This window comes from Hetaerina americana, unplaced genomic scaffold (genome assembly GCF_022747635.1).
Source record: "Hetaerina americana unplaced genomic scaffold, ioHetAmer1.1.p SCAF_8, whole genome shotgun sequence".
Taxonomy (NCBI): Eukaryota; Metazoa; Arthropoda; class Insecta; order Odonata; family Calopterygidae; genus Hetaerina; species Hetaerina americana.
The window spans coordinates 84,521,746-84,534,853 of record NW_027287427.1 but is presented as its reverse complement, the minus strand read 5'-3'; the positions used below and the strand labels follow the sequence as shown (position 1 = coordinate 84,534,853).

Below are 13,108 nucleotides of genomic sequence, written 5' to 3'. Positions count from 1 at the left end.
AAGGATGTTAAAGACACGTTTTCGGCACCAACTTACTATGTAAGATCGGAGATCGCCAACGTAAAATCGGGAGATTTATTGTATAACGGATAGCTTTAAAATGTCGTCTTTATCTCGTACTATTTCAGATCAAAACAGATATGACAGCAATCGCGTAATTTGAATTTGTATTGTATATATTTTGTCGATATCCCATACGTTCTTTCCTGCATTTTATTTTTTTATTCAACACACCGTCTTTTTAATACGTGTAGAGAATATTTCGCACGTGGTATTGTACCTTGTTACGGGCCTGACACCCCCGCCACACGCCCTTGCGGCGGCTTGCGGGGTATTATGTAGATGTAGAATGATTTTGATTTTCGTATCATTTATTTAATATTTTTGCATGTGAGTTCTTTCTTACGTGTGAATATAATTTGTCGAGTGCATGTTCAAAGTAATATTTGTATTGAAGTGATATGAATGGGATTCTGCTGGTGACACGCCCCCTCCTTCACACGTGCTTGCGGCGAACTGCGGATTATTGTGTAGATGCAAATGTAAAGAAAATCATTACCAATCATTTCATTAATTACGTTTTTTGTCATTCAGAAGGAAAACTGCGAAGTAACATCTGGGGCTTTCCCGGGGTATCTGAATGAAGTAGTTTTCTCGGGTCTTCCACCGGGTCAGGAGTTCCATAATGGCCGACTTTTCGAAGCTCGACTCGAAAATCGTCCTCGTCATTTGTTGGATACTACATGAAATGCCGAGGGGGAAATGAAAACGCCACCCCGCCCTGCTCTCTACCCTGCCATCTATTATAGCTCGCGGTGAGCGCGGGAAGACCCTCTTGCGCGGGAGCCTCCTGCGCAACGCACGGAGACCCCGAGCTACGGCAGCGCCAAATGGGATCGAAGCGTAACGACTCAAAATCCTTCAGCATGTCGGTGTAGGCAGGGTAGCAGCGGCGCCGTACGAGGCTTGGTGTTAAGGCATGGCACGTGGTGGGCGGGGACGCCGCTTTGTTGTGGCGAGAACTTGCAGCGTCGCTCCTCTGCCCGCTGAGAAGATCGACACACTGAAATTGATCACTGAGGTCGAGTGTCGCCCTCGCTTGTGGAAAGGTAGTACAAAAAGTTCCTGCTCCAGGGAGGGCAAACGGCGAGACTGGAATCGTGTCGCAGCAGCTGTTTCGTCGTCGTGGAAGAAAGCGTCCGCCAGCCAAAGGAATAAAATAGGTTCGTGCAACATATTTTGTATTGGCAATCCTTCTGAGCATGAGGCGACGAAGGACATGGCATTTTCCGTTTGATTCGTGCTGCTAACCTCTGCACCGAAGTTTATAATGCTTCGATCTCTTGCCGTTGACGGTCATTCACAGAAAAGAAACTGATGTCGCGTATAGGTTTGGTTAATGAGGATACTCTTAACGTTTCGTTGCTAGTATATGTATTAGCATGTCTGTTATTTATAATGGGTTTTGTATGATAGTTCGAGTCTGTGGGCGTGAATTGGCATGCTTTCGTTATGTGTGTGGTTTTATCCTGTTGTTTTATGGGTGGTGTCTTGAAACCCCGCCCACTACACGCTCTTGGTTTGCGGGGTATTGTGTAGATGTAAAATTAAACGAACTCTGCCATAGCGTAACGGTTTATAAAGTTGATATTCTGCGATACACGCTCCCTACCCATCTTCCGTATCTTTAAGCTCCCCATTTCACCCTTTTTCCCCCTCCAAGGCTGGTCAGCTGACAAAGGAAGGGTCCCCCGTTTTCTACCTGTGGTGTCGGGAGTGGGGACCTCAAGCTGCACGGACGTAGGATGATTAGTTTTCCCCTTCTTCCAGTCTTTCCAGTTCTGCATTGCATGCCTTAGTATGGTCGCAGTCTATCGCTTAAATGTTTGAGGTTCAATTTTATTCCATCCAATTTCTTTTTACTGAAAAATTCTGTGGTGGATAATACGATAGAATAGAGAAGCCTTCGACACATGGAGCTGGAGATTAAATGGGCAGACAAAGTAGCGAACGAGGAACTACATACATAGTTGAGCAGAAGAGGATGGGACCATATGGAGACCACTGCGGCAAAGAAGATTGGACACACATTGAGGCACTATGTATTGATTAGGAATATGATAGATGGGAAGATTCCACGAGGAAGGCCAATAGACATGTGCGTACATAGGACAAATTAAGAAGAACGTAAAACAGAGAAGGTATTAAGGATTAAGGGAATTGACACTACAGTATGACAATGGAGGGCTGCCGTAAACCAATCAAGGATTGAAATACTGATGACGATATCTCGTATATAATAAATAGACATGTATGTATGTCTATATAATTCATGTATCCATGTGAATATAAGTATCCATGGTGAATATAACGTACCACAACTCCCCCTTCCTTCCAGGGGCTCGTTTGGGATACAACTCCCCTCCTACCCAACCCCTACCCCCGCGGCCACCCTCCTCGTTTGATCTCTCCTCCCGAGAGAGAGGCTGTTCCCTGCTTCACCAGGTACCCAACCCCTTCCTTGATTCCTCTCCGCTGCCCTTCCCGCCGAAAAATACCTTTTCTTATTCATCCGCTTGATGCTCTCTTCGCCGCTGCCCTTCCAAGGAGAATAAATGGTTTCTCCCCTCTATTCCGCCCCGACAGCGCGCTCACGCTCAGCCGCCCCACCACCTCCCCCTATTCTCACACACTAGCACTCCTCTTCCGCTAAGGGTTGAGACTCCGTTGTGGATTCGTAAATTATAAATACATTGTTGGAACTAGTAATGTGGCATTCTCTCAATGGCGAGAGATTCAGATTCTTAAAGGCGTTCTCTTCGAGGCACTAATTAGGTGATATACAAACTGTGGTCATGAGGAATTAATTATCCAACACAAAGCGTTGAAATGATTTCATCACACGATTTTCTTGTCTGAGTTAGTGTTGAATAATATCTGAATGTGATGTGATCCACGTCGAAAGCGACAAAAAGGCCGTTAATATTTTGGCCCAACATTTTAAATGTTAAATCTTCCTGTCTTCAGGATTCATCAGTTCAAATAGTTAAATCCGTTATTCTTAATTCTACTCGTCAGAGTACATATAATTTATAAAAGTGGGTTGAGGTGAAGGGCCCCTGGAATTAATTACAACTTCAGAACATTCGACGATAACTCGTTTATCTATCGAGATATTCGTAAAAATGTGCTTAAACCTTGAGGTATTTTCTGTTGATGTCAGTTAAATTAAGATTTGGTCTGCGGTGGAATCTTCAATTAAGGACCAAAATATTTGCAGAAATGAATACTTTGGAAAATAAATCCTTATATTTGCACACATTACCCCTCAAGACGCCGAAACGGTCTTTGGAGGAGGGTGTTAGGGTACCAGCTGCGCAAGCACTCATATGAGTGTTTATAGATCTATATTTTCTATGATCTAAATATTGATCTTTAAGTAAAAACATTTCAGTATACACATGATATTTTGTATTGTTTGCGCGTTGTTCGAACGAGTACTTGAAACTGTTAGTGAAGGCTTTTTACCTGACTTATTTTATCTTGGTGGTCGAATCCACTACGACGATTTGCAACCATAAATATTTCCTCGACGTCCTAAGGAAACTCAGGTGTGCTGTGAATTACTCTTAAGTCAAATTCTTGTCTAATCTCTACGTGAATCAAGACCGAACAGACTTAATTCCTCCAACATACCGGTCACACTTACCCCATTATTCGTTATAAATATTTTTACCAAGTATAACGCATTCGATCATGATTTTCCAATTCCATAACTGACACCGCCTCTCATTGATCCCGAATACTTGGATTTATTCCGAATGTAGCCCATTGATATTACAATATTGATTTTTTCCTGCTCTATGTACTAATAATGACTACGAGTTCTACGGATTTGATGCGCGTATTTTAATCAATACGGAATATGAGAGGAGTTTTTTTGTTGCCTTCAGTCCCTTACGTGCAGCATGCGCCTTGCCGGTGGGTCCTACATCTGCATCTATATCGTAAACCAAAGCCGTCACAAGGATGTGTGGCAGGGGGTGTTGGGCCGCATACACATTCTACTTGTATTCAATTACTTCCACGTACACGTGGCACTCCGCGATCCAACGAGAGGGGGCGGGGAATGGGGAACTTGCAGGTTATCAAATGGATGAAAATGAAGCAAATGGAGCCCCGCTCTTTTAGTTTTGCATTAAAACTCCCTGAATGCTTTTAATGAAACCTACTTCTATTACTTATGGTCGTTTTTGTAAAAATCGCGGTTCGTTCGGCCCCATGAGGAACGGCTATATTTTCCATCCCAGACATTGGCAAGAAAATCACACAACGGACTACAACCTTGATGTGGTGGAAGGGCTTTTGCGTTCCGATGACCCCTAGAGCTGTGCTGGCGGGAATAATAATAATTGCTCCTGGTAGGGTCACCCTTGCCAGCTAGGTCGAAGGTTAGCAGCCACACGAAACGTAGTCCGCGCAGCGTGTGTTCCTCAGTGAGGCGGCTGCAGCAACGGGAAACCACCTCAATTATCATTCACAAGATTTGTATGATGGACTATACAGAGATTTTGAGTCCTGGCAACTACGGGGCTCGGCCCATTCGGCCGTGTGTCTTTCTCGGCAGCGGGGGAGGCAAAGCTTCTGCGGTCGTCATCCCACGAAACCCTTGCGAGGGAAAACCGGCAGCAGCAAAATTTGAACCTTTGCGATGCAGTCCCGGACATTCTGGTACGGAAGTAAAACCAGATCTGTTGCTAATTTCTGAACCGTACACGAAGCACGAAATATGGCAATGGATTTCTGATTCAACTGAAAAAGCGAATATCTGGTCGTGCAGTGGTCTTCCATTCATAAGTACGAACGAGAACGCGCAAAGAGGATTCGTAAGGGCTAAACTTGAAGACATTCACTTCTACAGCTGCTCTGCACCACCTAGTTACGACACGAGAGATTGCGCTGACTTCCTTGATAGGCCAACCGCATACGCCAGGGGACACTCTCCCGTGGCCATTGCGGGAGACTTCAACGCGTGTGCGGGTGACAGGGGAAGCAAGATGACGAACCCCAAAGGCCAGGCGCTACTAGAAGAATTCGCCAGCCTAGATGTAGTGTTGCTTAACACGGGGAACAAATGGAACTTTGAGGAAGGAGGCAAAGGCTCAATTGTTGACCTCACCTTCGTCAGTCAATGTCACGCTTCAGACAATAACAATGACTGGGAGGTACGGACATCTTGCGCCTCAGTGATAACCATCTGATCTGTTGGAAGGCGCTTACTGCCAAGTCAGGGAGAGCGCCACCTCCTGCAAAGACCAACGTGGTTGGATGGAAGGTCAGCGCTTTCGACCGCGAATTTTTACAGAAGCGCTGGAGAGAGGGCCAGTCATCGCAAGAAATGCAACCGAAGAGGTGAAGGAGGTAATGAGTCGGATAACCAAGGCAAGTGACCTAACAATGCCCCGTAAAGGAAAAGGTAATGGACTAGTACCTGTATGCTGGTGGAATGACACAATAGCTGCGTTGCGTCAAGAATGCATTCGAACAAGAAGACAGGCCAAAAGGAATAGACGTAAGCCCAATTACCTCGAGCTGGAATAGATCTACAGCCTCCTGCGCAACGCACAGAGACCCCGAGCTACGTCAGCGCCAAATGGGATCGAGGCGTAACGAAAACACCGTTACGTAAAAATCCTTCAGCGTGTCAGTGCAGGCAGAATAGCAGCGGCAGGTCAAGCAGTGGCGGGGTTGTTGGGTCACCACCAGTAATTAAGAATAAAACCACATGCAAAACTCACAAATTCATGTCAATCTACTAATCTTATATATTTATTCAAAAACGTTTACCATTCACACACATGCAGATGTACTCGTATATACTATCAAATAACACACACATGCGCCTACGAATATATCTTGTGTCTACGTAAAATTTAATCTTTTCCTGAAATGTAAATTCAATTTTTTTTATATTTCTATGGTGACTTTTGTTTCTTACTATTTTTATTCCTGATTTTCCGGGGAAAGAATCTACACAATACCCCTCAAGCCGCCGCAAGGGCGTGTGCGGATCGAGGTGGTGAGGTGGCTAACGTACTTGCTTCCCAACCAGAGGGTTCGGGTTCGAATCCCGGCAGTTTTTCAGTGGTATCCCGATCCCTACTTGAGATGCTTTGCGTGAGAGAGGACTTGGAGTGAGTCCGTCAGATGGGACGTTAAATTGTGGACCCCTTGGCGCCTTGTGTTGAGAGTAGGCTACTGCCGACGGCGGGTTTCTCTCCACCCTTCATCCTTCCCTGAACCATCACCTCAGTTGTCGGTCGCCTCCCCTAAAATATACTACTACTACTCGTGTAGAGGAGACATGACCGCATCGTGCACGTATGGCGATGTGTCACCTTCCCTGCCTGTGACTTTCCGGGCGGAGACCATGAGTCGCATGCCCATGTGGAAGTAGAATATCCCCTTCTTATCTATCAATTTTGCATTAACTGTCTTGCATGGTATGGAATAAGGGTCCATTTGGTCAATTTCATCCAAATAAAAACCTCTATCTATTTATTTTTTTATGAGCATGTCATTAGTCTCTTTCCCGGTTTTACATGGTGCAAATCAAATTTCCTAAGTGCAAATCCTAGGAAGTCACAAAAAAATATAATATCATATCCCCAGTGGTCAGCAATAATTAAATAAGGCCAAACTCCGATATACGTGATGCAGGTGTCCCAATACCATATTACGATACTGTTAGAAATTAAGGTTCAACGATAGATGAAACTCTCTTGGACGTCGCTTGTAATTAAAATATGCATAACCCTCTATCAGTCATTATATCCTCTTTTGTAAGGTGTCAATCCTATAGCCAATGTTGGATATTCGAGAAAAACCCTTTACCGATATTTCCGTCAATTAGGTGACCATCAACCGGAGTGGAAAATTTGATACCGGGGAAGACGGCAGTACTTCGTCGTCACCGTTTTCAAATTTTCCATTCCAATTGATGGTCACCTGATTGAAAGAAATATTAGCATAGAATTCTTCTTAAATATTCAATATTGGCTACAAGATTGACACCTTACATAATCACAGCAAATAGTTCACACCATCTTAGTTTCATTGTATCCTCTTCTTAAACTTAAACATGCCATCCCCACATCTTTAAATGCATGTACCATTAGTTTTCAGTTTAAATTCTACCACAATTTTATTACGCTGATGTAATTTACCAAGATAACTCTCAAGAGCTTTTCATAAAACTCCGTTCCCTCAATGCATGTATCAGGTTTATTTTAAACTGACAAATATCTGATCACATTGCCACGTATATTAAGAAACTCTCTTGGCTAAAACTAGACCGTCGACGCCTACTGCATTATTTAATCCTTCTGTACTAAGTTCTGGAAATCAAAATGCCTCACACTTTATCTAATTTAATATTTCCCCAGTGTAGCACCTCTTTCAATTATCTATTTATATTTTGCATTTATTTTTATTTCGCATTTTCCAAATTTCAACGCCCTTTGTCTTAATGATTGTTGATTAATTATTGCATCTTAAAGTAGGAGTAAGAAGGATCTGTCTAGTCTCAAGCTCGCCCCAATAAAGACATTTTATTATTATTATGGACAATTTAGTGACAATGAGTCTTGGCAACTACGGGAATCACCTCAATCGCAAAATCCTTGCAAAGCGCTTGACAGTAGAAGAACAAACCATTAAAACAGGGACTTAGAATATTAGCAGGACGACGGAGAGAGAATAATGAGAGAATATAAAACGAGAGAAGGAGAGATGAAATAGGAGACCGTGCGAGATGAGGTGTAAGGATAGCGTGATTACTGAAGTAACACGTATTTATAGAGTAAAACGCATGCAAGGGGGAAGAAAGGGAGCGAGGAATGGCATTAAAATTATTAAAAAGGAGGAAGAATGGTAGTCAGCATAGAGCAAGCCAGCGAAAGAATATAGTACACGTAAAAGTTGAATCAACAAACTTGGTCATTGCTCAGGTCTACGTGCCAATCAGAGAGGGAAAGAAGTCGATTCCCAGGACATATTTGCGTGTGTTCCCAGAAGGAAACATCTGATGGCATTGGGGCATTGGAACGCGTTGGTAGGCGAAGGAAGAGATGATAGTGAGGAATGGGACTAGGGTTTAGGAATAAGAATTGAACATGGAGAAAAATAGGAGACGGATTAATTATAGCGATCACATGCTTCCGCATGAGACGGATTAATCATAACAAACAGATCGGACACCGCAAAAGGCGTAAGCAGACATGGGAAATTTCCGGATATTTTGTAAGATATGTTAGAATTTATTACGGTCATGTACAGAGTTATGACTGGCGTGATTAATTCGCACTGTCTCCCGGGAACGGATGCGGGCACAAACCATAATTTATTAATTATGAGTGTAGCGTCCGGTTCAAAAAATAAAACTGAATACAGTTTCGGAAATGGAGCGTAGAAGCGCTCATAGGATCGACAAGGGAGTATGAGCAGGATGTAGAGAAAAACATGAGTGAGGAAAGAGACCTGGCTAATAGGTGTACAGAGGAAAAATGAGAACAAATAAAAACAGTGATATCTAAACGAAACTAAAGGGACAGTGAACAGGAAAAGGGTAAGAAGGCCATGGCTTAGGGACAAGATAATTATAGAGATAGAATATTAGGAAATAAAAACAGTAAACACAGAGGCAGTATAAAGAGCTAAAGAATAAACTAAGGTAAGAAACAAACTGCGCGGAAGAAGATAGTGGAAGTCGCAAAGCGAAAATACAATTATTGAAAATATAGAAAAGAAGGTTGAAACTGGTGCGCTATGAAGGAAGGTTAATACACTCTCAGGAAGTAACAAGGGAAAATCTGTGACAAAAATTAAAGATGAATCTGGGAAATACATTTGTTAAACCAGAGAAAATTCGAGAGATGTGGAAGGAATATAGAGAACAAATCATGGTGAAGATATTAGACCAGCAAGCTTATACAGAGAAAGAGAATATGACATATATGATGATAGCGTAGGTCCAGGCTTACTTGATGGCGAGATAGAGGGCTGTATGGTAGTTGAAATTGAATAAGGCCGAAGGGGTAGACAAAATTCCTAGGGAACTACGGAAGGGTTTTAGGTAAGTGCGGGAGGAAGACTTTCTATGGAATAATTCGTAGCATTTAGGAGGGAGGAATTAGGTCGTAAAACCTCGTCAAATGAATGTTAATTCATATTCCAAAAAATTTAAGGGCATATGTGAGCACTACAGAACAATAAGTTTGATTTCCCGATAAGCTAAATTGGGTCTCAGGATAATTAATATAAGGATAGAGAGTATGGCATGTTATTACTTAGGGGGATATTAAGTTTTTTTCAGGCAGGGAGAGACGCGCGTGATGACAGAGCTGGCCTGAGGTCACTAATACAGAGGAACATGGAATACAATCAGTACAAGTACTTTAATATCTTGGGTCCTGTTATGGTGGAGGCCCGTCGTATGCGAGGTGTTCAGAAAATAACGGGAATTTTTAAATTTCGCGGGTTTGGAGAGTCCGATTGTCAAATTTTTGTTTATTATGTTGGTATACATGCCCCTTTAGGGCTTTAATAATTAAATAATTTTGTGGTGCATGTTCATGTGGTAGTGATGTTTCACATTCTTGCTTGTTGTGTCCTGGCTTGCGTGTTGTAGGATGGCTTTCGTGCTGCATCCTGGGGTGCAGTTTTTTGTTGTTTTGCGGTATATGTGTTTGCATGAGTATTGGATGAAGGGATTTTTGCATGAGTGTGTGCGCTGCTGTGGGTGTAATTTTCCGTGTTGTTCTTTTGCATGAGGTATTGTTCCTTTTTACGGTTGGTGACCTAACACCCCCCGCCACACGCCCTTGTGGCGGCTTGCGGGGTATTATGTATATGTAAAGTATGATAAAATTTTCAGCTGTATTCACTGTTTACTTTGTCTGTGGCAGCTGCTAAGGTTGGACGTGTTTAGTAAAAAGCTATCAAATTATGTGCAAATTTTTATACACGCTGGAGGAAGACTTGATTTATTCAATCACAGTCGTTTGTTTGGCGAAAAAAGGGAATAAAAATGAACCATAACCATGTTCGAGGTGCGCTCAGAAAATAACTCGAAAATTTCCCTTTTTCCTTTCCCTATCCTCTCTTGTCACTTACCCATTTCACCTTGTGCTTGCACCCCCTGCCGCACGTCTTATTGGGGGATCGCGGAGATTTATTGTAGAACGGATAGATTTAAAATGTTGTTCTTCCCTCGAACCATTAGAGATCATTATATATATGACAGGTAGGAGATAATTAGAATTGCTAGTGTGTATATACTACCTTGATCAAAAAGTTCCCGGAATAACCACCGTGTGGCGCTCCCATCGTTCCGATTTGAGTTCTGTTTTTTTTGTTAAATTGGTACATCTGTTGTTGATATTCCCTTTAAATCTTAGTGTCATAACTTGACATTTGCAAAAGTTACGTAGCCAAGAGTACATCTATCTCTGTGTGTGTTGGCGATTTTTTACAATTGCAGAAATGGATTTAAATTTGCAACAACGAACTTGTATTAAATTTTGCGTAAAAAACGGATTTAGTGGCGCACGGACGTTGGAAATGTTGGAAAAGTGTTTCGGCAACGATTCTCTAAAAAAAACGGTCGTTTACCAGTGGCACGAGCGGTTCAGAAGTGGTCGTGAGTCAATCGAAGATGATGAACGCAGTGGCAGACCATCGACATCGAAAGTCGGTGAAAAAATTGATAAAGTAAAAGAAATGTTGGTCAATAACCGCAAATTAACCATCAGAGGAATAGCGGAGGACTTGAACATTGCCTATGGATCCGCCCAAGACATTGTGGTTAATGATTTGGGTTTCCGTCGTGTAGCAGCAAAGTTGGTGCCGAAAGACCTCAATTTCATGCAAAAAAGAGACCGTGTTGACGTCGCAAAAGACATGATTTGCGAGGCTGAATCCGATCCCACATTCATCAAAAGGATCATTACTGGAGACGAGACGTGGGTTTATGAGTACGACACGCAATCCAGACATCAGGCAAGTGAATGGCGTTCACCAAATCAGCCGAGACCAAAAAAACCACGTCGTTTTCAGTCAAAAAAGAAGGCAACGCTGACGGTTTTCATGGATTACAACGGTGTAGTGCATCATGAATTTTTGCCAGAAGGCCAGACAGTAAACAAAGAGTATTATTTGGGCGTTATGAGACGTTTGCGTGAAGCAATTCGCCGAAAGAGACCAGAAATGTGGGCAGAAAACTCGTGGATTTTGCACCATGATAACGCACCGTCGCACAGTGCTATCATTATTCGTAATTTTTTGACGAAAAATGCAACAAATACCATCCAACAGCCACCGAATTCACCTGATTTGGCTCCCTGTGACTTCTTTCTGTTCAATCGAGTTAAAAAACCATTACGGGGAACGCGTTTTAGCAGCCGAGAGGAAGTAATGGAAAAATCGCAGGAAGCACTGATGGACATACCGAAAACCGAATATAAAAAATGTTTCGAGGATTGGATCAAGCGCTGGCATAAGTGTGTTGCAGTCGATGGGGATTACTTTGAAGGGGACAATATAGATTTAGATGAATAAACTTGTATTTTTAATTTTCTGAATAAATTCCGGGAAATTTTTGATCAAGGTAGTATGTGTTAATATCTTGGATGTTATTCTTTTTATGTTTTAGACCCATATTTTTAATAGTTCTAAAGCTTGATTTGAATATATGTATCCTTTTATTGAATAGTGTTGCGTGTAAGTATTTCCTTTCATGTGGTTGAAATTTTACCTGTGCATGATCCAACTAGAATGTGTGTAGAGCTAACATGATTGCGATTTTGCTTGTATGTCTGGTGACTTAACAACCCCCGCCGCACGCCCGTGTGGTGGTTTGCGGAATGGTGTGTAGATGTAGTGCGGGGTATTCTCGTATTGAGGACCGGAATGGTCAATGCTGGTGGGACAGAAGACGAAGAAGAGCCTAGGCAAAGAAGCTCTCACAAGAAGGAGAGAATCGTCGAAAGAGACGTTGAATAAGGATGTTTGGAAAAGGGTCTTCAAAACTTTGATTTGGAATATGGTTTTATACGACGCGGAGACACGATCACTGGAGCAAGGTGATGAGCGCAGATTGGATGCTTTTAAATCCGGGTTTGATAAAGGATGGAAAAGGTGAAGCGGACAGAAATGAAATAAGGAATAACGCGTGGTTGTGGTGGGAAGGGAATTTCCGGGGAAAGTTAAAAAGGTGCAGGAAAATGGATGCAAAGAATTTTCATCGAATATGGTATGTTGAAAAATGCTGTGATATACAGGCTAGAATGTCAGAGAAACTACGAAGGGGATGGAATAATGGAGGCAAGTTGGATGGAACGATGGGAGGAAGGAATTTTGTTGAATTAAAGAAGGGCTGCTGTGTTGGAATGTATACAAATGCATTAGGTTAGGAGAATCATGTAAATGTATTGTTGTAGCGTTGCTTACGCTATGTCTACCCAAAACCTACGTAAAATAGAGTATTACATTTATAAATAATAACCGAAATAAATGTTATTAAGTTTCTGGCGTTCTTAAATATTTAAAAATTATAGCAATTAGCTCCTCTATTCGACAAAAAATGTGTCACTTAAAATCTAATCCTGTTTTTTTAAATTTTTTTCTTTTTCATATCTTAGTCACGCAATTAAAGAAGAAATGGTCATCTTTGAGAGATTACCACACACGAACGAGAAATGCAAAGGAAATGTCGGAAGAAGATAATTCCGCACCGCGTAAGAGAAAGATGTACATTCACTCAAACTTACTTCGGTTTTTGGACAACGTTCCACGAAGAAGGTAACTACTAATTTGTAGGAACCATATGTGTATATATATATTTATATATATATATATATATACGTATATATATACTACATATATGTATATATATAGTACATATATATACATGTATATATACATATGTGTATGTGTGTATATATATACACATATATATATACATATAAGTATATATATATATATATATGTATATACATATATGTATATATATATATATATATGTGTATATATATATGTGTGCATATATATA

General features: G+C 41.7%; 1 long non-coding RNA gene across 1 annotated transcript in view; it reads left to right on the top strand.

Annotated features, from left to right (window-relative positions):
* The first annotated feature begins 847 nt into the window (after positions 1-847).
* LOC139697861 (uncharacterized) overlaps positions 848-13,108 on the top strand; it is a 15,029-nt gene continuing 2,768 nt past the window's right edge. Inside the window, exons 1-2 of the long non-coding RNA XR_011702824.1 lie at positions 848-1,223; positions 12,699-12,858. This is a non-coding gene — a long non-coding RNA (uncharacterized lncRNA). The remainder of the gene's footprint in view (positions 1,224-12,698; positions 12,859-13,108) is intronic.